This window comes from Sminthopsis crassicaudata, chromosome X (genome assembly GCF_048593235.1).
Source record: "Sminthopsis crassicaudata isolate SCR6 chromosome X, ASM4859323v1, whole genome shotgun sequence".
NCBI lineage: Eukaryota > Metazoa > Chordata > Mammalia > Dasyuromorphia > Dasyuridae > Sminthopsis > Sminthopsis crassicaudata.
The window spans coordinates 88,812,535-88,837,621 of record NC_133623.1 but is presented as its reverse complement, the minus strand read 5'-3'; the positions used below and the strand labels follow the sequence as shown (position 1 = coordinate 88,837,621).

General features: G+C 40.4%; 1 long non-coding RNA gene across 1 annotated transcript; it reads left to right on the top strand.

Annotated features, from left to right (window-relative positions):
- The first annotated feature begins 1,132 nt into the window (after positions 1 to 1,132).
- LOC141548638 (uncharacterized) lies at positions 1,133 to 20,489 on the top strand. Its single transcript, XR_012484012.1, has 5 exons — positions 1,133 to 1,472; positions 2,487 to 2,572; positions 13,107 to 13,243; positions 13,802 to 13,961; positions 15,384 to 20,489. It is a non-coding gene; the product is annotated as an uncharacterized LOC141548638 (long non-coding RNA).
- The last annotated feature ends 4,598 nt before the right edge of the window (positions 20,490 to 25,087 follow it).

The window sequence follows — 25,087 nt, the reverse complement described above, 5'->3', positions numbered from 1 at the left end:
TTCTCCAACCCCCACCGATGCCGTGCCAATAATGACGGGCCAATGAGTCTGTCGGTGGCTGGTTCTGCTACTTTCCTTTGCCATATTGTTGAGTGAACTACCCACTACTCACCCCTCTCATTCCCAAAATCAGAGTGCTGTAACTATTCTCCTTTTCCCCTGGGATGGTAGCCAGACACCTGAATACTTCTCAAGAGACTAGAGAGGGGACATGCCAATCTAATTCACATTCAGTCCCCTGGATCAAACAAGCGGATCACAATCCCCCCTCCGAAGTTGACAAGTTGGAATCTTCCAGGCCTCATCCGTTCAGCTCTAAACCCAACAAATCCCAAAGCAGGTCATTTTCATGGCGCCCACGAGAATTTAGAAGAACAAGTCAGTTTAAGGTGCAAAATTTGGAGATAGTATGGTACAACAATGATCATTACCTCTGCAACTATGGGTAAAACATGGAACCTCTCTGTACAAAATAAAGTGAGGGAGATAGGGCTGGACTAGATGACTTGGAAAGTCTCTTCTGGTTCTAGATCTATGAATCTACAGAAAATGTCAGATTTATGATAGTCCCAATTCAAAAGTCACCCGATTCAGTCGCTAAGTAGTGGTACATTCCCAAATAGCTATCCTGAAGTTCCCAGAAAAGCAGGCATATGGGGCAGCGGCGATAGTTTAGCCAGGATCGATGTCTGGGTTCACAACAATAGCATCTTCATCTATCCCCCTATTAACTTCCTGATTCTGTGTCACCTTTAAGGCACTGGATGGCCTGTGTTCACTTGTGCAAGTATTGGTCCCAACGCATTAAGGCTGACATTTTCTGAACCTCATCTATATGATCTAGTAAAAGAGGGGAGAGAGGGAGAGAGAGAAAGCAGAAAGGAGCTAGAGCTAGAATGTCTATATATTCCCTATGTTTATATAGGGGTGTGTGTGTGTGTGTGTGTGTGTGTGTGTGTGTGTGTGTGTGTGTGTTTATACACACACACACATATATATATATATATGTATAAATACATTCCTACATTTACACATTTTATTTTGTATTTTATATAACATTTATATAAACATATTTTATATAATCATATACTATAATTTATTTTACATAATAATATTTTATGTAACATATACATGTGTATAGACCACAAACTTCTTGAAGGCAGGGACTGTTTAATTTTTGTCACCCCAGTGCCTGATATAGTACTTGACACATATTAGACAGCGAATTCATGCTTTTTGATTAACTACCTGAATCAGGGTGGCTAATGTACCTTCCAAGTTCCAATGTTTGATGGATACATTTTGGACAGAACTGCTCAATCAATATGTTATGATATATTTGGATGACATTCTAAAGTTTTTTTGGCTAGGGTTAACAGGAGCCTATCGTACAGGTCTGAGATTTATTCATCTACTTGTATAACCATTGTCTAAATATAAGCCTGAGAAGAAGCATCTTCCATCCAATTCAGGTAAACTTCTTAGAGATTTGTACTGCATTTGGATGGGTTATGACTAATTTGAAAATATTTTACATGATTGCACAGATATAAACCTGTATCAAATTGCTTACCATCTAAGGAAGGAGGGTGAGGAAAGAAGGTGGAGAAGGAGGGAGGGAGAAAAATGTGGAACTCAAAATCTTATTTTAAAAATGAACATTAAAAAATTGTCTTTACATGTCATGTTGGGAAACAAGGAACAGTGAGTGACCTGTTTCCTCTTTCTTTCTTCCTTTCTTTCTTTCTTTCTTTCTTTCTTTCTTTCTTTCTTTCTTTCTTTCTTTCTTTCTTTCTTTCTTTCTTTCTTTCTTTCTTTCTTTCTTTCTTTCTTTCTTTCTTTCTTTCTTTCTTTCTTTCTTTCTTTCTTTCTTTCTTTCTTTCTTTCTTTCTTTCTTTCTTTTTTAGCAATGGGGGTTAAGTGACTTGGCCAGGGTCACACAGCTAGGAAGTGTTAAGTGTCTGAGACCAGATTTGAACTCAGGTCCTCCTGACTTCAGGGCTGGTGCTCTATCCACCACACCATCTGGCTGTCCCCATTGCCAAATTTATAAAAAGAATAGTCAACACACAATTCCTTGACTTCTTTCTTAGCCACTCATTCCTTGCAGAGTGACTTCCATAGTCAACATTCTATTAAATCAGGGCTGGGGAAACCGTTTTTCTGCCAAGGGCCATTTGGATCCGTAGCACATAATTATAGGCCATACAAAATCATCAACTTAGAGGAGCATAGCTGAGGCTGTTATGCTGAGTTTTTGGCTTACCATTGTCTGTGGTTGCCTTAGCAAATGATTTTGCCCATCTTATATGGTCCTTGGGGTGGCTGTTCCCCTGCCCTGTATTAAATAGATGTCTTTCCCCTTGAATTTTTGTGGCACTTGACAATGTGGATCGACTTCTGTCATCTTCCACGGTAAAGCATTCTCATAGTTCTCCTAGCTGAGAATTCCTTCTCTCAATTTTTGTTAACTCCTTATCTTTTAGCAATTGGTTCAGCGGATAGAGTACAGGACCTTGGAGAGTCAGGAAGACTTGTATTTTAACTCAACCTCAGACACTTCGACAGTAAGGTAAGCTACTTTGCCTCTTTCCCCCCATTTGTAAAATGGGAATGATGATAAAAGCACATACTTGTGAGGATCCTTGTGAGGATCCAATGAGATAATAGATTCTCCAGCACTTAGCATACTTTCTGCTTGTAGTAAGTACTGCATAAATGCACGCTGTTATTCTCCAATCTCTTAAATGAGGATATTTCCCAATAATCTGCCCTTGCCCCTTTTATCTCTCTTCTTCAGTGACTTTATTCATTTCCATTACTTTTGTAAGAAACAAAAGATCTTGCCAAGAACTCCACTGACTCGCTGATGAACGCTGGAAAGATTTCTTTTACATTCTTGCAGGGACGGCTGCTTACATGAGTAGACGCCCCTTGGAAACTCCAAAGGCAGCATCTTATTTCCTATCCTGAAGCACCTCCCCAAACTCCATTAATTGAGCGTTAGAGAAATTTTAGAAGAATAACTAGAAATTATTAGGAAATATAACTAGGAAATAGGAAATTCATTACATAGTCCCTGCCCCAAGGAGCTTCCATTCTAGAAGGGGGCTGGAGGCAAAGAACAAGATTCTTTTCAAATCTCTGCCAAGACCTCTGATTTCAAAAGTCAGTCCCCACCCCCAAGGAGCTTATCGTCTTTTGGGGGAGAAAACCTTCTCTCTTGATTATTCTCTGATGTGCTTGGGGGGGGTTCAGTTTTCTAATTGATTTCATTTCTCCAATTTAATTTCCATAACTATGGAAACCAAATAAATGCCCATCCATTTCTCACACTTCAATTATCCTTTCTGCATAGATTCGTACAAAAATCTCAATGACTCCTGTGTCACCACAGAACTTCTGTATTTCTAAGTGAATTTGATTTAAAATTAATTTAATTTAAATTTTATTTAATTAATCCCAATTAATTATTTTATATGCATATAATGTATTTATATTATAATATTATATTATTTATAAAATAAATAAAAATTGATCAATTAAATTTAATTAAATTTTTAAAAAGCATTTATTAAGCACTTTAAAAAATCTGGAAAATTGCTAACATCCTGTGAGAGTCTCCTTTCTGACCTTGGTAGATTTCCAGACAAGAGAGATATCTATCTGAGTGTTGAGATTCAGAAGCAGATCCCAAGAGGCACTAGGTTTCTCAAAAGAATTTTCAGGCTTGAACCCATCTCCAAGTCAAGGGACAAAATTTATTGCAATTGTTAACACCAGTTGAAGTGGGTTAAAGTCCAAGAGTTTAGCAAGGGATCAGGATCAAGGAGATAAATTTATAGGAAAAAGATGGAGAGATCTGGTGCTTCCTGTCACTGATATGCTAATTTTATGGCCCAGGGGTAGAGCTGAGGAGTGGTCTAGTCACTCTTGCCTCAGGAATCACTGACGCGCAGATTATCTATTTGACAGGCAGCAATGTTTGTTGGACTATATCCTAAGGTGGGAAGAATCATTGATGGACATGTAGAATTTAGGGTTAACCCTAACCCTAAATTTAGAATTAGATAGAACAATAGCACTCTAAGGTCAGGGGTCCTTAGGATCACTGCTAGATTTCCCTTAAGTCTAGAGGAGGAAATATATAACTATCACTGACAGATTGTTAGAACAATAGCACTCTGAGACCTTAAGATTTATGTTATATTTCCTCTAGAAACTGTCCCCTATCATGAGTACAAACTTTTTTTATACAAACTTGTGGTGAGAAGAAAAGTCATCACAGAAGCTGCTCTTTACACCATATAGGCATTAGGAAATCAGGGTTGTTGTAATAAAAGTGCATTTGTAAGCTTCCAGCTTCGGGAAAAATGTAAGTTGTCACTCCTGCTGCTGCTGGGTCTCTGGGCTTCAGTTTGTGATCCCTCTGGTTTTCACATGAAAGTCATTTCTTGATATCTTTCTATCCCCATCGTGATAGGATCTATGATGGGGGGTTTGGCGCCCAAAGTTGGGGTTGTCATGTCAAGAATCCACACTGGCCATTCTCTTTGACAGATGGTAGATTTATTTAGGGGAATAGGTTATGGACAAAATGAAGGGACATAATAGACACTGGGAATAATAAATGTGAAATAGAGGGGAAGAGCACAGGAAAGACAAGTTCCTCACTGGAACTCACAATTAGTAAAAATGATAGGGGTGCAGCTTCTAGGAGGAAATAGAGCAGTAATCCTGAGGCTCCCAGACCTTAAAGTGCTATTGTTCTTGATATGGTGTAACTTCTAGTGGAAATATAGCAATAACTTTTAAGGTCTGCCGACCTTAGAGAGCTTTAGTCATAACAAACTGTTAGTGATTCTAAAGTCTTCTGGCTTTGGAATCTGTGATCCTGAGGTCTCCCCCCTCCCAGCCTCCCCCAACCTTGGGGTGCTATTGTTCTGGCAATCTGTCAATGATTGGAAAAGTCCTCTGGCCTAGGAATATAATACTATTTCTTCCCTTACACTTTAGGAAAGACATATTAGGGACCCTGAGACTCTCTAACTTTAGAATGCTATGGTCCTGACAAGCTGTCAGTAATTCTAAAGTCTTCTGGCTTTAGGAATACTGTAGTATAGTCCTAGAAACTTTGCTGACTGACAGATGATCTTCTGGCCAGGGATTGCCAAATACCAGAGACCACCCCTCAGTTCTACCTCTAAGCCATAAAATTAGCCAATAAGTAACATGAGGAACTGGAGAAATCTGTCTCCTTGCTCCTGGTTCTTTGCTAAATGCATTTGGAACTCAGCATTACAATTACAATAAACTTTGTAATGTTGGAATCATCTTGACTTGGAGATGGCTTTGAGCCTTGAGACACCTTGAGACACCTCCTGACACGGGCCTGTGACCCCTCACCTTTTGGGATCCCTCCCCGACCTCAACATCTGGTGGTCCGGTATAGGGAGTCCAGCCTCCCTTGGCTTGATTTCCTCCTTGTCAAGGTGAGCCCCCCCATTTTGTTCTCCCTCAGTCCTATAGCTGGGACCCCCAAACCACTGGGAGAAGGCTCATTTGGGTCCTTGGGAGCTCCACACTCAGCAAGTTTTCCTGGACTGTGGACGCCCAGACTGGGAACCTCTGCCACCTTTTCACCCTCCCTAGGATGCCGGAGGAGGAAGTACCACAGGATGGCTTTGGGCAAAGATGGGACGGTCGTGTTCCCCATCATTTGTCTGAGTCTGCGTCTCTGTGCCCGATATCCATGTCCCCGTCTATTCTGTGAGCTCCATTCTGCTTCAAATGCAGCCTGAAGAGCCCTCGAGGCTGCAGTTAGAAGGCTGGGAAAGCTTAGGATGCCCCCCCACTTTGAAAGCCGAACCTTTGCCTGTGGACTTCAGCTCTGGCCAGCCTGGGGGCTACAGAAATAAACGGCTAATTCCAACTATGGCACTGCCAAGATGACATCTTGGCAGATTCTCAGGGGGTTGAGAGCAACGATGGAGGAGTCTGTCATGTGAAGAGTCCAAGAAAAGTTCCTGAAACATAAATCCAATGTATTAGTCTGCTGTTCCTCAAGCTTACTGTTAAGCATTTGTAGATCTAAAGGTTCCTCTAATCACTGCTTTTGTTGCATCTCATAGTTTTGATATGCTGTCACATTATTGTCATTTTCTTTAATGAAAGTTTTATGATTAAGCCACTTATTATTAGACATAAATTTAATATGTTTAACCGACATATGGGCAATCTTTCTAAAAGTATCATGAACTGTTGAGAAAAGGTTCTACTTAATTCAATTCCCTTTAAATAGAGTTGATCTAAAATTCTACTTCCTAATTTTCTTCCTTTCTTTTTTGTTAGATCTGAGCAGGAAATTTTCTCTCCCAGAAAAAGAAATCCCACTTAAACTTATGTTTTGGAGACAAATTAAATGCTCAATATTCCCATTCACATTACTTACAGAGTAAGAAAGAAAATGGTCAGTAATTCTTCCTGCCATTTAGTTGACCCTTTCAATGAGAGCAAACCGAGGTCCACAACACTGAGCAAGCTATTTAATAGTTGATGATCTGGAATATTACTTGGAAACAAAATGAGGTGTGAATTCAGTTTTTACCAGGAAGAGTTTTTCACACAGAAATTATGTCCCCTCTCCACCCCCCAACCCCCCAGTTAATTTGTTGTTTTAACTAACTCATTTGGTAGCATGCTAGTCTTTTCTCATCTACCGTGGGATATGTATATTTAAAAAATAAAATTAAACAAACCCTTCCCAGGACTTAAGTTTTTTTTTTTTTTTTTTTTTTTGTTGTTTTTGTTTTTATTTTTGGTTTTGGTTTTTGGTTTTTTTGGGGTTTTTTTGGGGAGTTTAAGATGAAGAATGCTTCTCGAAAGAAAACTCCACAACCAACAATCACCACCAAAAAGAAAAAAAGCATTTTTAGCCCTTGAGTCGCCTAGCTCTAATGTAAGGTATCTCTCTATGTTTTTGAGTCGAACCAATAAACCCAAACTTCAGGCAGAAACTTGCATACCTCAGTCACAAAGAGCAGTGAACAAATGTCCACTCTGGATCATACAAGTTTGGGAAGCTTTATCAGGAAAACTAGCCTTCAAATTCAGCCTCGATTCCCACTTGTTCACCTGTGCTCTAGTTTCCTCGGCTGTAAGACACGAGAATAGCACTCACCAAATGAGATATGGACCATGAGGAACTTCATGGTGTCTGAGACAGTAATTATTCTTCTTAGTTGAATCTGGTATTTCTATTCCATTATCCAGTTTTGACTACATATTAATAGAAGAGCAGATAAGTCCTGATAAAATATAACCAGTAACCAAGAGTGCTTTGTCCCTCTGTCAGCACTATTTGAGAGCAGTCTTTTATATAGAGTCTAAGACAAGCTGTCACTTGGCATATATAGGATTTATCTAAGATAAAAGACATTATTGAAGGTTTGTGGGGATTGCAATTATCCTCCCGACAAAGAGACTGAATTCTTTTTTGATGGATAATTAATCTATTAACTAGACTGCCCACTAATCAATAAGTTGATGGCTTTCTCTCACCACCAAAAGAAACCCAAAGGAGAACTGGAGAACTTTGAATATTTCTTTTCCTTTTTTAAAATATTTAATGTTCTTTACTATTTCCTAAAAAATTTTCAATTTTGTTAATCCCTCTTTTGATAAATAAGGACATCTATGTTAGTGTTTAATTGGCGCTTTTAATTTGTTAGTTTTCTAGCTTTTAAATTGTAGTCCCTGTTTGGTGATCTGACCTCTTTTATTGATGACTGAGTTGATAAATTCTCTCCCTAAATACCATTTTGATTATCTCTCATAGACTTTGCTATTATGTATCACTGTGGTGGCTTTTTAAATGAAGTTATTGTTTCTATAATTTACTGACTTTTTGTTCTTTATTGCCGAGCTGTTCAGCTTCTGATTACATTTGTCTTTTCTTCAGACTTTTTAAAAGCTTTTATTGCTAATCTGCATTTATTTTTGAACTTTTTAAACTAACATATGGGCGCTTTTTGTAGAATGTGCCATATACTAGTGGCATAAAAATAGACTTTGTGCCCACCCCATTCAGTATTCTGCAGAAGTTTAGCATATTTTAATATTGTATCTCATTTCTGTTGCATTGATTTTACAGTGTAACTACTTTTCTGGTGTTATCTTTCCAAATTCTTGTGTTGCACTCAGGAATTTAGCTTTCCTTTTAAGTTACTTTAAAGTTACAATTTAAAGAAAACTTGAAAAATTCCAAGACATCATGTGTTGGCATATTTCTACCATAGATATCTTTTGTCCTTGCCAATCTTTGGGCAATTAGGAGAGTTTTTTTTTTTCCAGGGAAACAGCAAGTCTGGTAAAGATCACGGTATGGAGAGGTCCCATGAAACTGTAACTTGTTGGGTTTTCTTCCCCTAACCCCAATTCTGTTATTCCCCAAACTATATAAAGTCTAGTAAGTCTTACTTTGCAGTCTTTGAAAGGGGCTATTGACCCAATTTATTGGCTATTGCTACCTTAATGAATTGATCAGATGTGGGATATTATCTTTTGGTGTATCTTGATTTTCAAATGTAACCGTATCGAATTTTCAGAAGTATGTACTGTAAACAACATTGTGTTAGACTGGTTTGTAATCCTTTCCTGTTTTGCTTTTGGATGATTTCATCCCGTTTACATTCAATTATGATTGATAGCTAAATAGAACACTGGGGCAGAAATCAGGAAGATCTGAGTTCAAATGTGATCTCAACATTTACGAGTTGTGAGACCTTGGGTAAGTAGGGGGAGAGGGCTAAGAGAGACAGAAATGGGAGAGAGAAAAGGGGACCGAGAGGGGGGAGAGAGAGGAAGAGAAGGGGAAGGCAGTGACAGAGAGAGGGGGGAGGGAGAGAATGTTGATTTATTCGATATTGGAAATTTTATGCAAAGATCATTTTCCCATTTAACTTTTTTCCTTCTTATAGAAAGCACATTAATATAGTTTGTGCAAAGGTTTTTCAGTTTCAGATAGTTTAATTGTTTTTATCTTTTGTAATTGTATCCTCTTGCTTGGAGGATGTTTCTGTTTTAAGGTTTTTGTAGTCTGATCATCAATATTATACTTTTTATCAGAATGCATTGTGGAATATGGCAAAATAAGGTGTGGGTCCAAACTTACCTTCTGTCTGAACACTTTCCAGTTTTCCCAGTTTTTTTTTTTTTAAGTTTCTCTCTTGTGTAGCCTCCTCTGTTCCACTGATTTCTCTGTCTCTCTCTCCCTGCTACACCAGCCTTCTTCTTCTTAAACAGTACTAGATGATTTTGATTACAGATCTTGTATAACATTGTTATCTGGAAGTGCTATTTTCCTTTGCCTATGCATCTTTTCATTGATTCTAGACAAGTTCCATAAATTATGTCTTTGGCCATTTGACGGGGATAACACTGAAAGTATCAATTCACTAACCATGTATAAAAGTATAAATTCATTGACCAGGAACACTGAACATTCCTACAATTTACATTGTTCTTTATTTCTTTAAGGAGTAATTTGTTATTGAATTTCTGTGAGCATTTTGGGTACTCTCTCCAGATGATGCATGCATTTTCTTTTCTATTATAACAAATTTGTCTTCTTCATTTCTGGGGATTTCTTTTATAGCCTGCACTTTTGCTGAAACTCATCTCATTTGGTACCTTTGCTTGACTACCTCAGAATATCCAAATAAACCTTCATATAAATAGGTACTTTGTAGTTCCTCCTCTCCCCAAATTTTTGCTTTTAATTTCTTTCCCTTATGTTATCATTTAATTAATTAGCTAGTAAATTAAATGATGCAATTGCATAAATAGAATGTTAATTAAAATTAATCAATTAATCAGTAAATTAAATAAAGCAGTGTATAGGGGTGAAACTGTGTCCCCTTTAATCTGTAAAATAATCACTCTGAAATTGTGTCCTCTTTGATTTGGGCTCTCCCAGAGTCCAGAGAGTCTAGGAGAAGGCATATTTCCCAGGCTGGGCTTTTCTAAGGCAAATCACCCCCCCCACACACACACACACACAATTGATCTTTTGGAGAGCTGGATCCTCATTCAAGAAGCCTTCAAAGTGATTTTCATTCAACTGGGAGATCTGGGTGTGATACCAAGTGGCTCAAAACTCCAAGTATCTAGGCCAGGGGGCATTGGCTTTCTTTTCAACTGGGAGTTTTAGCCTCAGACTTCTATAAAGGATAATTCTAACCTCTATTTTTGCAGAAGTCCGGAATAGGGCATAGCTGCCTGCCAGGACTCTTGCCTGCTATGAAGACATTCTCTTCTCAGTGATAACCCTTTTCTTTCTCTGCCAGGACTTTGCCACCGAGGAAGTCAGTCTTCCTAGCACAGCTGTCTTCTCATTGTCAATAAAACTTCCTTTTTTGCCACTAATATTTCAGGTTTGTGAATTCTTTTACATTGAACTTGCACCTCCAACCAAAAGGGGATTCCCACAACTCTTTGCACTGCCACTAGAACAGCATCACAGGTACATAAATAACAGAATCAATTAATTTAAAGTAATTCATTAAAATGACAAATTCAATAATGTTGCATAAATAAGATAGTATAATTAATTAAAATCAATCAATTAATTAAACAATCAAATGCTGAAATTGTGTGATAAGGTAATATAATTAATTATATAAAATCAATTAAAAGGTAAATTAAATAATGAAATTGCATGAATAATATAATATAATTAATATTAATTAGATAAACAAGGGATTTGCATAGATGAGATAATATAATTAATTCAAGTTAATTGATAAAATCAATCAATTAAATAATGAAATTGCATGAATAAGGTAATATAATTATCTAAAATCAAGCAATCAATTAAAGATAAACTAAATAATGAAATTGCACAAATAAGATAATATAATTAATTAATTAAAATTAATTTATTGATTGCTTAATTAATTTTATTAATGTTGCTAATGATATGGTATAATTTGTAGGGAGAATATAAATTTCTGAGAAACCATAAGGCTACCCAGTCTTGGGAGTGTCACAAACAATTCACTGTCAGAAAACAATCTCTTGTTCAGTAAGCCATAGGATTCAATGAGGGGAGTTGCTCCCTTCTATTACATGTTCCTCAGGAAACCAGCAATGGGTACAATTCCAACCTTACCATCCTTCCATTGTACTTGTAAGCCATCAAATTAGCATATCAGTATCTTAAATGATTTTTGTTTCTCTTTCTTGTAAAATTATTTTTTGCTTCCGCCTCTTTGCTAGATTCCCTTGGAAATTAGCTTGATAAATCTTTGCCAACATGCAAAAAACGTTGGTATAAAATTTTTTATTATATGCACTATTTTCACTTTTTTTATAAATGCAATGGGTTGCAGACCTGAAGTTTATCAAATCTAGTTTCAGAAAACTAGTTTTTCAGGACAGCTAGGTGGCGCAGTGGATAGAGCACCAGCCCTGAATTCAGGAGGAGGTCTCAGACACAAACCCTAGCTGTGGGACCCTGGGCAAGTCACTTAACCCCAGCCTCAGGGGAAAAAAAAAAAAACAAAAAACAAAAACAAAAAACTAGTTTTTGTGCTTTTTATTGTTTCTATTGATTTTTTTATTTCTATTTTTCTTTCTCTAGCTTTTAATAATTTTTATGCTTATCTTAGGTTTGTTTATCTTTTGGTGTTCTAATGTTATAGCATACATATTTAATGAAAATACATCTTTCTTTTTCTTTTTAAAAATTGCATGTTTTTTCTATATGGAAAACTATTTTTTTAAAAAAAATTCTGAATCTGTGGTCTTTAGATTTACTATCCATTCTCTTTTTAAGGATTGAGAATTTGTGTGTGGCGTAAGGTTAGTTCAGTAAGATTAGCTCAGTGCTACCTCTTTCCTACATGATTTATTTTTGTTGTTATTGTCTGTTGGGTTTTCTTGACACAATTACTGAAGAGGTCTGCAAACAGGGTGAAGTAACTTGCTAGTAACAGGTCTTATCCCTTAACCCTAAATTTGCTGGATTTTAACTCAGGTCTTTTTGGTCTTCAGAGTATTCAGGGATTGTCAGTCTATCAATTGCACCTCCTAGTTGCACCTTCTAAATGATATATAGATATAAATATGGATATATAGATCTGTAAAAATGTGTGTTTGATATGGAGTTAGAGGGTTAATATGCATGAAGCTAGATACAGGTATATCAAGTCTCAAATAAAACTTACTGGGAGGGGGAGGGGGAGGGAGAGAGAGAAAGTTTCATGGGCAGTTTCTCAGCCAGGATATGATTTGGGTTGGAATATTGTTGTGGTGTAGAAAATGGTGAGGGTGGTTTATTTAGAAAAATATGGGAAGATTTGGAGTTCTGATGATATCCACGTTCAGAAGTATGTAATTTTAAATAAGTGTAGAATGCTCTTATCTATATATGTATCATTGTATATGTGTATATTCATCGATGTCTCTATATGTAGTTATAGCTTAGGTCTATGTGCAGCTATAGGTATAGGCACATCTATGTCTAATTGTGGCTTTTTTTAGGGTGGGGGAAAGGGGAGGGAAAGTAAAAGTTGTCCTGCAGAAAATGAAAGAAAACTGATAAGGAAGCAAAAATGTTGGGCAGCTTTGAAAATAATGTGTGGTATTCATTATATCGGTTTTCTTGAAATGGCGATTTATTGCTTGATATTAAACCCTCTATTGTGATAAATGGTATTTTTTTTCTTTTTGTCATTTTATATTTAATTTTCAAATTTAGAAAAAAAAAAAACATCTTAGGATTTACAGAAAATAAAATACAAATGTAGAATAAAAACAAGTGAGAAGAAACTGTAATCAATCAATTGCCTGCTAGCTATATTAAATTATGGTGAACTCTAGAAGTAAAGGAAAAACAATACTTTCAACTTTCTTTGTGAGAACAATAGGTAAGAAAAATAACAACTTAGAGGGGTAATGTATACTTAATGCAATAGGCTGAGAAAGTTCAATTGTAGCACTTAGAGTTTGGCTTTGTTTAACTCAAAAGTTGAGATTAAACAAACACGGTGTTTATGTGCTCATTGATTTTTGCATGTGTCGTATATGTCTATTTTTTTCTGTAGTACCAAACTGGTTTGATGTGACAAGAGTGAACTTCCAGAAAAAAAGGAGACTGAGGAAAATCTGTCTGAAGGATGATGCAAATGGCTACTATTAAATGGGTCTATGGACTCCCGCAGTTTATACTAAAGTTGAAGATGTGAGTCCCTTTTATGAGCAAGGAACAAAGAGCAGTAAATGGCAGAAAATGGGGAAGTTCCAAAGAACGGGCAAAACCACAGATCCAGTTGTAAGGCTGGTGGGGAGGAGGGGGAGGATAACAGAGATGATTAGACTGAGTAGCTGAGTAAGTGATATCCCACTGATGGCATGGAAGTCAAGAGGGGAAGGTTTGGAAATGGTGAGATCTCTTTCATGCATGTTTCCATATTTAAAGTTAGGAACAGAGCAGGAATTATTCTTAAACCTTGTTCTAGAAGTCCAAAAGAAATAAGGCGCATGGACCTGAAGGCCCAATAGCCTAATAGTATTGGAGGTCCTTTGATTAGAGTGCTACCATGCATAATCTCTTTAGAGGGGGCTTTTCCTTTCCAGCCAGTTTGCATTTCAAGGACCCTTGAAGGGTTAGGAAGGAAAATGCTTACAGAGGGTGAGGGTCAGGGTCCGGAGCCGGTTTCTTCCAGAACAGCAGTGGCCTCAAGTTACCAGCACAGGGCTATTCCCTCGACTCAAGACTGCGCCTCCTCTTCTCAAACAGGAACGTTTTTCGGGCAGCCTCGCTGATCACGAATACACTGCTCAGCCCAAGATCTTTGGGATGCCGCAGGTGAACCAAAGAATTACACCAGTGGCCCCGGGTGTCTTCCTGTCACAGCAGCATTCCTCTGTCAACTCTCATGGGGACCGGATGGCACAAGGTAGGCCATGTAATTGTTCCTGCCTCTTAACCCAGAACAGCGCGGGGGGACATCATTTCATCCAGTTCCTTGGTTCCACAGGAAAAACAGGCCCACAGAGTTCATGTCAGGGCCACATCAATGTCAAGACCTGAATCTAGGTCTTCTGACTCTCAGGCCAGTGCTCTTGCTGGATCAGAATGTGAGTGGATAATAAGAAAAATTCCCTCACACAATTGGGGAAAAAACAATTGCCCCAAAACTTATGAGGACAAGTTGTCTTGCTAGAGCCCTAAAGGGTAGGTAAGTGGGGCAGTGCATATAGAGTGCTGGACCCAGACTCATCTCGAGTTCAAATCTGGCTTCAGACGCCAGCAGTGGAACAGGGGCAGGTGGGTCACTTTACTCTTTTGCCTCAGTTTCCCTCATTTGTAAAATGACCCAGTAAAGGCAGTGGCAAACCGCTCCAATATCTCTGTGAGGAAAACTCCAAATGAGGTCACGGAGAGACAGAAATGACTGAAACTACAGAAGGACAGAATGAAATCACTCCTTAGGATTTCTTTCTATCGCATCCTAAATAAGTGGTAAATATGCTCTACATAAATACATTAATTACAGTATTACATCAGGGGGAGCCAGGAGAAGAAAACAAACTAGGAATCGGGTCACTGGTGATTAACCAAGTGAGGTCAAGAACGTAACCGTAAATATCTTATTTAGTATTTCCTTTTTCTCTCCGTTATTATATATAAAAAACAATTTTTACCATGTGTTTTTAAAACTTTGAGTCCCAGCGCAGTTTGTGCAAAACATTTGTGTAATCAAGTGCCACATAAACGCCACTTAAAATACTCTTGTGACCTTGATGACTCTCCCTGGCTCTGGATCACTAGTATAATTCTAAGCTATGGAGTTCTGGAGCGGCTGTTCACAGGATAAAGAAAAATATAGTACACTACAGGGCAGTGCAGCACCACACAACTCAAAACCATACACATAAACTTACGAGCATCTGCGGTACTAAGTGCAAAGGATACTGAGGAGAAAAGCAAAGGCAATTCCTCCCTCTGAGGGTATAAAAGCTGACAGGGGAAGAAAAAGAAAGCTAAAAAGTTGGGGGGATGTACGCTGATGCTGAAGCTGAATTCAAAAGGTCCAAGTCATGGGGCATGAAGAGTTAGTTGTGAACATTTCCCAGTCCTCTAGGTTGAGACTTTGGGAGGGATTGTTTGCATTATTTTCTACCCTTCCAGTGAGAGAGGCTGAGCCTCCAATGAGATCATTGCTAAAGAGCACTCATAAGTAAGGCCCAGAAAGGTACAGTTAGGGGTCACCCTGCTAGTGGACATGTCCAGTATCCTGGTCACTCCCCCATACTTGAATCTGAGCCCAATCCATGCCCTTTATTCCTTGTATAATGAAAAAACTTCGTCTCCCCAGACCTGTCTCTAACCTCTACGGGAAAGCTACTAAGGGCCATGATCACATGCACTGGCTCTGTTGCAAGCCTGATTTAATCCCCCCAGTGGGGAGAGTCTCCGGTGTGAGGAGGAGCAGACTTCCCTTGGATCGCTGGCCTCCTGCCTTTCCCTGTGCCTGTCCCTTGTGGAGAAAAGAAGCAGCAAGTCAGTGGAGAGAAGAACCGACACGTCCTGCAGGCAGCGTTATTTTCTGACTGATTCCTAGCTTCAGGGATCAACATTTTCACCCTTAGTTTCATCGTACGCATCCCTGTGACTTTAAATCCCCAAGCCATTCAGATCCTATTTCCCACCCTCACTTCCCTGTTCCTTCCTCCTTGCTCTTCTCACCTCCTCCCAGTGTTCCAACCAAATTCTCACCTCCGCTTCTCCTGGGCCTTATGGGAAGCCTTTCCCTGAGTTACTGCTCTCGCCTTCATCCTAAATCTTTTCCTCTCCCAACCTTCCCATCTTGTAGCAATCACTGAAGCCTGACTCTCCCCTGACGACGCAGCTTCTCCCCCGCTCTATCCACTGCTGGCGGCACCAGCAATTCCTCTCCTTGGCTCACAAGTCTCTCCCTATTCCAGTCCTCTTCCATTCAGCTACCAAAGGGATTTTCCTAAGCTCTGGGACTTACTATGCCACCCCTTACCCAGTAAGCGGCAGTAGCTGCTCTCATTTCCAGGATCAAATACAAAACCCACTCGGTGATGTTCAGAGCCCTCCGAAATCTAGTCGTTCTTCCCCTCCCCTCTTGCCCCAGCCTTTGCAGCCCCCCCCCCCCCCGCCCTGCCCCATTCAGGCCTCCACTTACTCTCTGCCGTTCACTCTATGTTTCCAGTGCCTTTGGCCTCCTGCCTATGTTCTCCCGCTCTCAGTTCTAGGCGCCTTCTCTGGCCAGCCCACTTGCCTAGCATGCGTGTCTTCCTTGTCTCGGCCTACAAGCTTCCCTCTCTTCCTTCAAATCCCAGCTAAAATCCCATCTGCTGCAAGAACCACTTACCAACCCTTCTTAATTCCTGGTGTTCTCTTTTTTTTGGGGGGGAGGGGTATATTATTTCTATACCCACAGTTGTTTTGTTCTTTTCCCATCAAATTGTATGCTCCTTGAGGGCAGGACCACCTTCCATGTTGCTTGGTGTTGTATCCCCAGAATTTAAGCGGTTAAATGGTAAGTGGAATACGACTGGATGATCCTGAAGGTCCTTTCAGAACCACGGCTGTACCGAGTGTAGGAAAACTTCATGGAGAGGGGACTTTGAACAGCAGCTAAAGTGAATAGAAAAGTTGAGGGAAAAGGGTCCCATTTCAGGCAGAGAAACAGGTGATGGGAAAGTGTGGAAGGATGGACACTCAGACACAGAGAAAAATAGGATGAAAGCATTCGTGTACAGAGAGCGCATCTGCTCCCACAAACAGCCTCCAAAACCCAAAATACCTTTACTTTTCCTCTTCACTTTTTCAACCTTTGGCCAGAGGTTTTAAACTCACAGAAAAAAGAATAGACCCTTTTTTTTCAGGAAATTTTTCAGCGTACAAACTACAGCACAGTGGTTTTTACCTGGCTGGTTGCCTATGACTTTTTCAGGTAACAAAATCTAGCTCAGACACACATATGGCATGGACATTCTGCACAGAAACATAGACACAAACAAAAATGACACAGAAGAGAAATATACCAACTTTGAATAACACCATAAACTTGGAAAAAACAAACAAACAAACAAATATCTTATCCAGTTATTATCACTTGGGGAAGCATCAACCATTCTTTTACACACTCACACACATGAAAATTACTGTTAAGAAATCTTCTTTTAACCAGCAGAATGTTCAGGACTTGGACTGTTACAAAAAAAAACAGAAAAATCTGCTATCTGAAAAATATTAAGAAGATCTTGAGTGGTATATGGTGTAGTAATAATTGCATATAACTCCTGTGTATTTTCAAGTGAAGGGTTAAAAACATATTTAGTAATAGTGTTCAAGACAAGGGTAGGGAGACATCTTGAATGAAATTTTCATTGCTATTTTTATGCTAAGGAGGGTTTCTGCAGAAAAAAGAGACAAGGGTCTTTTTCAATATTCAATAGAACTTGCCAATCATTAAGGCTCCTTGAATCAGTATCACCCCCATCTGAGGGCAAACAGAAAAGCCCTTCTGAGACTGGATAGCCAAACACAGCCAAGCTGTCCCAGTAACAAGAATTTCTTTGCTCCTCCCACTGCTTGCAACTGGTCCCAGCTTAGATGGTAAGATTTCTTTTAGAATTTGGATTAGGATTTCTTTGTAAAATTTGAAATAATTTTTTCAATTCACGTGTTCCCAATTTCAAATGCAATTTTATCCAATTAATATCCCTCACTAATTCCTGATAATCGTTTAGAGTAACCAAATTATCCCCTCCAATTTCCATTTTAGAAATGGCCAAAAATCAGTGACAGGTTGCATCCAAAATACCTCCTTTCCTGTGTTCCCAAAACTTCATCATCCGAATTTTTTTTTATTTTTATATACATATTTAAATTTTTTTATTTTTGTGCTTTTCCTATTTTTAAGATATTAATGCTATTTTTCTCCGCCTATGTATTTAAGAAAAATTACCATGATGAGAAGTGGTATAGCAAAGAATATGTTTTCTTAAAAAATTCAAAACAACCTTAAACCTTGGCAATGCTTGTAAATTGCATCCTAAAATAAGATCTAGCATATCAGAAGGAAGTGGGCTCTAGTGGGTCTCTAGTGGGAAGAAAATATATTTCATGTTAAGTTTTTCTGATTTTTCAGCAGTCCCTTGAAAGGTGGAAATAAGGTATTTTGATTTTCCCACAGCTAATGCCCCCTTAAATTTGCATTAGCAGTTTTAGAGGCAGGTTGTTTCAATGGAGTTTTAAATTGTCTCCCTTTACTGATTAAAACAAAACAAAACAAAACAAAACAAAACCGGTTAGCATCTTTTAATTTAAATTGGATTATTTAGATCAGGAGCTAGAAAGACTATTTGTATTTTGAAAGGAACAGCCCTTTCTCTTCCTTTTAGGTCTCTTAAAGTGTTCTGTGAACTAGTCCCTAGATATAAGAATTTGAATTTTTTTCAGGTCTGTGTCTACGAGAGAGATTCAATTAGGAAGCCTAGAGGAGGGGAGAAGGTGCTTTCCCTCTTCCAGCATTCAGATTTCTCAGTCTCTGCCCTGCTGTCTGCCACTAAGGTACTGATAAAAGAATGTACTTTAAGGATTTAAGGGAACTGTCTCTAAGGGTTGGAGAAATGTCCCAAAATAGAGAATACAAAAATTGGAAGATTTCCCAGTCCTTTTCCTTTTAATTATTTAATACTGTCAGATACTATTCTCAGTTCCTGCTACCTGTTGATTTTGCCTTATTCCAAATTCAATAAGTATATTGATGTCAGCTGGAAAATAACCAATCTTATAAATTTTATCTTATTATATATATTCTAATATGGTATCTGATATATTTGATATTTTCCCCTGTGTCAGCCTGGTGAGGAACTATTTCTTTATTTTGTTATTTTTTTATTAGTATAGGTTTTTATATACCAGATCTATGCATGGGTAATTTTTCAGCATTGACAATTGGAAAACCTTCTGTTCCAACTTTTTCCCTCCTTCGCTCCACCCCCTCCCCAAGAGGGCAGGTAGACCCATACATGTTAAATATGTTAAAGCAGATGTTAAATACAACATATGTATACATGTCCAAACAGTTTCACTCAGCATCAGTTCCTGTAAGTCTCTCCAGGCCTTTCTGAAATCATCCTGTTGGTCATTTCTTACAGAACAATAATATTCCATAACATTCATGTACCACAATTTATTCAGCCATTCTCCAATGGATGGGCATCCATGTAGTGTCCAGTTTCTGGCCACTACACAAAGGGCTGCCACAAACATTCTCGCACATACAGGTCCCTTTCCCTTCTTTAAGATCTCTTTGGGATATAAGCCCAGTAGTAGCACTGCTGGGTCAAAGGGTATGCACAGTTGGATAACTTTTGGGGCATAATTCCAAATTGCTCTCCAGAATAGCTGGATTCTTTCACAACTCCACCAACAATGTATTAGTGTCCCAGTTTTCCCACAGCCCCTCCAACAATCCGCATTAACTTTCCCTGTCATCCTAGCCAATCTGACAGGTGTGTAGTGGTATCTCAGAGTTGTCTTAATGTTCATTTCTCTGATTAAGAATGACTTGGAGCACCTTTTCATATGACTAGAAACAGTTTCAATTTTATCATCTGAAAATTGTTCACTGAATGTTTTTATTCTTTATGTTTTCCCCGTTTTTCCCCTTTCCTACCTCACTCATAGGCACGAACAAAGGCAAAAATTCACTGACAACCTGTGAAAAACAACAAACTGCATAAGATTAGGGGGAAAAGGGAAAGTGGCAGATAGGAATAAACCACAGACAGAGAATTCAGCATTGAGCATACGTTTTTAAAAGACACAGAGAAGATGGAATTAAGGAATCCAAACCACATTTTAAAATGTAAGATAGATGTCCTAAAAGCATCTCTTTTTGATGCTCAACTCAACTCTCTTTCCAAAGTCACCAATGATATAATAAACTTCTCTCAAATTATGTATTTTTAAAAAATCTCTACAATTGATTACTCTGTGTGTGGAATAGAAAGATAAGGTGAAGAACTTACAGGAACGTGTGAATTCTTTTTCTGTATTTTATTTTCATTATTTCTCTGTTTCCCCTATGACCTGTATAATATGTACAGGCCCATTTTAACCTTGGTCAGCTATACACATCTTTACTTAACCTGAGCTGGTGACATTTATTGATATTTAGTCTATTAGCTTGACCGTTATCTGCTTAAGCCTGAAGGCCTGATTTTCTGTTTCCTAGAAATCAGGAGATTTTGGGGAAACAAAACCTTCCATTCCAATCTCTCCAAATAGCAACAACCAGTTAGATGCCTCCCCCTCCCCTTCTCAATGCTCTCTCACTTGAGATGTAATCTCTTGTATAAAAGCTGTGTAGCTTTACTACTTCCTTAGCCCTCCTACTGAGACCTTTCTCTTTCTTATCTTGTGATGGGACGGCTCATCCGCCAAAGGTTTTAATAAACAATTTTTCTGCTTTTTACTGAGTGATCTCTGAGTAGTCATTTTGGGTAAGGGTCTTCTACATCCCTCACACCTGTCCTTGATAATCTTTTCCTTCTGGGATTTTGAGGCACCCTCTACATCAAAGAAAATAATCCCTATTTCAATTTGTATCTAGAGTGGGATTAGGGGAGAGATACTGCAGGGGATCAGATGGGAGAACCACAACACAGGGGGTGGTTGGGAAGGGAAAGTCTGCAGGGGGTGAGGGGTTGATGGGAAAAGAGCTATCAAATAGAGTTGGGGGAGAAAAGAGGAGAGACGCTGTTGTTGGAGACAATGTTTCTGAAGGATGCAATTAGAGTTGGGAACAATGTGTGAAGGGTAAAAATCAAGGTGGAATAAGGAAGAATTGTTGAAGGATAGAGGTGGGAGGAGAGCTGGAGAGAATGGTTGAAGGATAAAACCAAGGAGGATTTGGGGACATTACATGAAGGATAAAATCTTTTTTTTTTCTTTTTTTTTAATTATTTTTTAAATTAATTTTTCATTTTATAATTATAACTCTTTTTTTGACAGTACAATGCATGGGTAATTTTTTACAACACTATCCCTTGCACTCACTTCTATTCCGACCCCCTGCCCTATATGGCAGGCAGTCTTATACATGTTAGATATGTTATAGTACATTGAAGGATAAAATCTTGGAGGAATTGGGGAGAAGGAACAAAGTGTAAAATCAGGAGAGAGGTCTAGGGACTGCTTGAAGGATAACCTCATGGTAGAAGAGCTGCAGGGAATGTGCAAAAGGAAAAATTAGTGAGGAGTAGGGAGGAAGGATTGAAGAGGAGGAAGAGGGGAGACTTCTAGGGGATTCTTGAAGGAAAATATCAGGGGAGAACTGTGGATAAATCTTGAATGACAACATCAGAGGAGAGTTGAAGAGAACATTGTAAGGCTAAAAGGAGGAAAGAGCAAGGATAAAATTGGGGAAAGTTGGGGTGATTATCTCAGCATGAGTTCTAAAAAGTGATGGAAATATTTATCGTTTATGGGGAGGTCAAGCCAATATGATTTGTAAAAGAAAATTTAGCTAAATCTATTTATTCAATCCCATCCCAATTAAGTATTATTTTACTGAGTTAGAAAAAGATGATAAAGTTCACTGGGAAGAAAAAAGCTCAGGAACTTCAAAAAAACCAGGGGGAAGAACATGTAAAGAAAGGAGATTCCTCATCAGTGTCAGACCTTACAACTGTACTATAGGAAGGGCATGCTTAACCTGTAAAAATGGGATGATCCCAATAACCTAAAATTCTCACGTAAATACAAACAAGACAGTCAAGAATAGAAGGCATTCAGAAAACTGGAGTTGGGGAAGGGGGGAAGAACTTTCATCTCTCAGATGGGATGCGATTGAGTGGGAATCCTGCTGAGCTGTAGAAATGATGAGCTCGGTTGATTTAGAAAACTATGGAAAGACTTGGGGTTGAGAAGGAAGAAGCAGCGAACTCCAGAGAAGTAGGGGACGACTGGAAATCACAATAATATGCTCTTGCGTACACGTGTATGAGTGCAGATGTGTAGGTTCATAGATGTCTATGTCTATGTATCTATAGCTGTTGAGGGGTGAGGCACTCCAACAATGTTTGGCGGTGCCCAGGTCGGTGTGGTGAAAAACCCAGTCTCCCCCCCCAAAAAAACATTCTTCAAGTTAGTGTCAAAGGGCAGATCAACACTGAAATCAGTGGGCTCAGCCCCAGAAAGGAATTAATGGAGTAGTAAGAGGCAGAGGACGACGCTATGCAGCTCTCTGTCCCTGACATGCTAATTCCATGCCCAGAGACAGCAGGGAAGAGTGGTCTCGGGAAGTCGGCTTTGCTGACCAGATTATTAGTGAACAGATCATCAGTCAGGCACGAACTGAGGAGTAGCTAGGGAGCTCGGTTCCCTCCAACACGATTATCTCAGTCAGCAATGAATTGGGGTGCAGTCTACTCAGAATCAGACAAGATTTGTTGTGCTTAGGTTGGGAGTTGGGGCAAGTCCCTGAGGCAGACTCCAAAGCCAGAAGATTTGGGATTTCCTGACTCATGTTAGAACAGAAGACCCCCCCCCGCCAAATCAGGGGGCTGCAAAATCATGTTACATCATTTTGCACTCTCAAGCAGTCACCCCCCAAATTCATTTGGGACAAAGGGACAGAGGGCTCATCTTCTGGAGCTGCTTTATCCTGATAGGGAGCAGAGAGGTGGCCCTACTTAGTGGGGTTCAGACCGGGAGGGGAAGTGGGTGACGAGAAGATGGCAGCAGCAACATGGAGGCGATGCGGAGTGTCTGAGTCAGCCGTGATACTCAGCTTGGACGAGTAGTTGGAAGTTTGTCGCTTGAATCCTGCTGGAAACCACCGGCAGGCTCAACATGCAGGGGCCAAATATGAGCAAAACAGGGATGATTAGACATGGAGCTAATATCAGGGTTAGTGGAGAGCACAGCCAGAAACCCCATCTAGAGGAGGACAGAGGGGGTGGGGAGGAGAGACAGGCGGCGTGGTTAACCTGAGATTTTCATGGAAGTCTCTCATCCAGCAAAGGTTCTCTAAGATTCTCTCAGAACGAAGCTCTGAGTTGTCAGCACTTCAGGAGGCACAGACCCTCTCCTGGAGGCGAGAAGATACCCCAGGTTATCTACAGTCATGTTAGCAAGGGAGCCCAGAGATTCTTGTCTCTGGGAGACAGGGTGCAGTTTCCACGGCCAGCTGGCTGAGTGTGGCCATCAGGTTAGAGGGCATAGACCGTGAGGTCTAAGGGAACCCTTCCTTCAGTACAAAAGAGCATTTCCCCCAAGTCCCCACTTTTATCTCCTCCAGGGACTGAAGCAGAGGCGTTACATCACACAGGGAAAGGAGCCGTCAGGTGACCGAGTGTGCAAGCAGCACAATGTTAAAAAGGTACAGAGGATTGCAGCCTGGGAGGGGTCTGGTCGGACCTTTTAACGGGTCTCTCAGGAATATCGAAGAAGAACGGAGAACCCATTTTACAAAGAAAAGCATCTCCCTTATTAGGTGCACAGCTGGAACCTGAGAGCAAGTTTTGTTGTAACTTCCCCCAGGATGTTTGGGATTACACACACGGTCAGTGTTAGTTCTCAGGAGGTCAGGAAGATGCTTCCAGGAAGGAGATCTAGAGGCATGAGTGAGTATGCCAGGGTCATCTTGAAGTGGACCCCCTGCAGTTATTTCCCAGGATGGTCCAGAGCCGTGGGTGCTGCTCCCTGGGCCCACCTGTACGGCTAGTACGTGTTGCCCAGGGGAAGTTGCAGCACTACGGGAGGAGTTGCACTCATTGGCAACAACAGTCTTGGTGGTACAAGCCATTGTCCCCGCATGCAAACATGGCCTTCCTGGGCTACTGTGACGACTATGTCCCTGTGACACAGGTGTTGAGATAGGTAGCTATGAGCTCCTTTCCAGCAAGAAATCGGGATAGTCAGGTTAGAGTCTTTCTCCTGGGGGACAGCTAGTGCACATGGGGGGAGGAGACTGGGGGCATTTGCTGTGAAGGTTCGGGGTAGCTCCTCTGAAGGGCTCAGAATAATGGATGCCTTGAGCATGCCGATGGCACACCCACCATCCCGAATGCCCCCCTTGCCCACAGAGTCCCCTAGCCTGACTCAGAAGTTATCTCCCTGCTGGCAGGGGCTCACAGAGAGAGCTGGAGAGGAAATACGACACAATAAGCTCTCATCCTCCGAGTGTGGTGAAAGGTACACCTGGGAAAGCCCAGGCGGGAAGTCACAAGAAAGGAAACTAGAGGGAAGGAAAGAAGGACACAGACCATTTCACCCTTCTTTCTCCAGTGTTTTCAGGGGTCCTGCGGAAGAGTAGCTTCAGGTCCTCTGGGAGTTCACAACAATGTTCAGAAACATCTAGGGGAGAAGGAACAGAAGCAGCACTTTTAGCTCTAGAAACATGAGTGCGGCTGGGGGACCCGTCCAGTTTGGCTGACATAGGAGTAGTCGGGATGACCTCATATGGTCCTCTCCACTTCATACCCGAGGGTCAGCACCTCGAGCCTTCCACGATTTCACGTGTCCCACATGCCCTGCATTTCCAGGGGTGAGAGTCTGAGTCTGAGCATCTACTGTGGGTGAGGGAGATGTTTGCGTATTCAGGAAGGGCTTTCTGGGCCGCACAGAACTCTGTGACAAACTCCGTGACCCGACGTGGGGGTTCCGGGTTTACAAGGACGTCAGAGGAGGAAGGGCCTCCCACACAGACGTTCAAAGGGCTCAGCTCAACGTTCTCCCGAGGTGCGATGCAGACTCTGAGAAGCCTAGTGGGAGCTTCTTGTCCCCATCCTCGGGAGTCTCCGGGCATAAGGACAGGCTCGAGGATGAGGTTCCTCTTCTCTGCCTTCCCAAAGGCTGAGGCCGCCGGGCAGAGTGCAGATCTCGGCCACCTCAAGTGCCTCGCCAGTCTTGGGTTACCCGAGAAGTGAAGGCCGGGCCATTTGTGAAATGCCAAAGACCGTGGTATCGGCTCTGGCGGAGACCAGGGAAGCCAGGCAGGAGAGAATGACCTCGATGTTTAAGGCCAAG